This window comes from Penaeus japonicus, unplaced genomic scaffold (assembly GCF_977035675.1).
Source record: "Penaeus japonicus unplaced genomic scaffold, GWHDUDI00000001_assembly GWHDUDI00000029, whole genome shotgun sequence".
NCBI lineage: Eukaryota > Metazoa > Arthropoda > Malacostraca > Decapoda > Penaeidae > Penaeus > Penaeus japonicus.
The window spans coordinates 8,732,744-8,735,243 of record NW_028234431.1 but is presented as its reverse complement, the minus strand read 5'-3'; positions in this window follow the sequence as shown (position 1 = coordinate 8,735,243).

The following is a 2,500-nucleotide window of genomic DNA, read 5'->3' as shown; positions in this document are numbered from 1 at the left end:
GTCAGACAGAGTGAAGGAAATGGGGGATGTACATCTGCGAGTCACTGGCGTTGGTGAAGCGTTAAGCCTGGGAGAGAGAGAGAGAGGGGGGGTGAGGGATGGGGAGAGAGAGAGGGGGGAATGGGAGAGAGAGAGAGAGGGGGGGGGAGGGAGAGAGGGAGAGGGAGGGAGAGAGACAGAGAGAGAGAGAGAGAGAGAGAGAGAGAGGAGAAAAGATTAAGAAAGAGAGGGAAACTGTGATAAGTGGGTAGGAAGGAGTGAAGGAAAGGGAAAAGAAAGAGAGGGAAACTAGGGTGGGTGGGTGGGCGGGCGGGAAGGAGTGAAGCAAAGGGAAAAGAAAGAAAGAGAGAAATAAATAGACAGACAGATAGAAAGAGAGAAAGATAGAAAAAAAGAAAGAAAAAGACAGACAGCTCTGTGAACGACATCCTGCACCATTGAACCAAAGCTACATCATGTATGTGTAACCAGAGGGCGTGGAGTGCGATCGGAAAGCGTGGGAAGTGTTGAAGTCATTTTATCTTCGTTTTGGGAGGAAAAAGCCGGATGTTTTAACTCCTGTGCAAACGTAGGAGTTGGAGGAGTGACCCCCCACCCCCCCACTCTGTCTCTCCTTCTCTTAAATCTCTGTTTCATAGTATTTTTCTGTGTGTTTGTTTGTCTATATGTATGTATGTATGTATGTATGTATGTATGTATGTATGTATGTATTTATGTCTGTCTGTCTGTCTGTCTGTCTATATGTATGTATATATGTCTGTCTGCCTCTCTCTCTCTCTCTCTCTCTCTATCTATCTATCTATCTATCTATCTATCTCTCTCTCTCTCTCTCTCTCTCTCTCTCTATCTATCTATCTATCTATCTATCTATCTCTCTCTCTCTCTCTCTCTCTCTCTCTCTCTCTCGCTCTCGCTCTCTCTATCTGTCTATCTATCTATCTATCTATCTATCTATCTCTCTCTCTCTCTCTCTCTCTCTCTCTCTCTCTCTCTCTCTCTCTCTCTCTCTCTCTCTCTCTCTCTCTCTCTCTCTCTCTCTCTCTCTCTCTCTCTCTCTCTCTCTCCCTCTCCCTCCCTCTCCCTCTCTCTCTCCCATATCACCTCCCAATCTCCCTCTCTCTCTCACGCCGACACAGACCTCCAGCGAGGTCTTCCAGCTCACAATCGGCTCGTGGATTTCCGGAACTATACCTTCGGAGCATGACAAGAGAGGCGTCACGTGGCTGGGTTGTTGTCGTGTGTGTCGTGGGGGGGGGGGGGTCTAGGGGGGTTGGAGGGGGGATGGGGGGGATGTGTTGTGTAGTGGGGTGGAGTGGGGGGTTGATAATGTGTGTGTGTTGCGTGTGTGTGGGTTTGTGTGTGTGTGTTTGTGTGTGTGTGTGGGGGGGGGGGGGGGGGTGTGTGTGTTTGTGTGTTTGTGTGTGTGTGTGGTCGTGTGTGTGTTCGTGCGTGTGTGTGATGGCATCATGACCCAAGCCCTTTCCTTGCATGCTAGTGACGAGGACACTCCTGTGCTATTCCTTTGTGCCTCTGAATGGACCATGCCATGCACACCTGTCGCTTTTGGTGGTTATGAATGTTCTTCTAAATTCGATCATTTTTTTACTTGTTTGTTTGTTTTACATGGTGTATATGTTTAGGTAATTGGAAAATCTAGTGAAGTGCCTCTTAACGACTTTGGTTTGAATTTTCTGAGGAGGTAATCGGATTGTGTTTAACTGGATCTAGAAAAGGGTGCAGTTCTGGTTCATCTCGTATTGGGCAAGTTCTCTCTCTCTCTCTCTCTCTCTCTCTCTCTCTCTCATATATATATATATATATGTATATATATATATATATATATATATATATATATATATATATATATATATATATATATATATATATATTCTTTCTCTTCTATCTATCTATCTATCTATCTATCTATCTATCTATCTATCTATCTCTCTCTCTCTCTCTCTCTCTCTCTCTCTCTCTCTCTCTCTCTATCTATCTATCTATCTATCTATCTATCTATCTATCTATCTATCTATCTATCTCTCTCTCTCTTCTCTCTCTCTCTCTCTCTCTCTCTCTCTCTCTCTCTCTCTCTCTCTCTCTCTCTCTCTATCTATCTATCTATCTCTTCTCTCTCTCTCTCTCTCTCTCTCTCTCTCTCTCTCTCTCTCTCTCTCTCTCTCTCTCTCTCTCTCCTCTCTCTTTCTCTCACTCTCTTTCTCTCTCGCTCTCTCTTTCATCTATCAATCTATCTATCTCAAATGGTATATTCATCTTTATCTATATCTATATCTCTATTTGTATCTCTATCTATTTATCAATATATCAAACCCTCATCTATCTATCTATCTACTTCTCTTTCTGCCTCGTATATACCTCCCTATTTGTGTGCATCTGTCCATGCGTGCCCCTTTGCCTGTATATGTGAAAGATTATTTGCACACGCGCGTGCATGTGTGTGCCTGCACGTTGTACTGATAGAGTACATGTGTGCACGTGTACG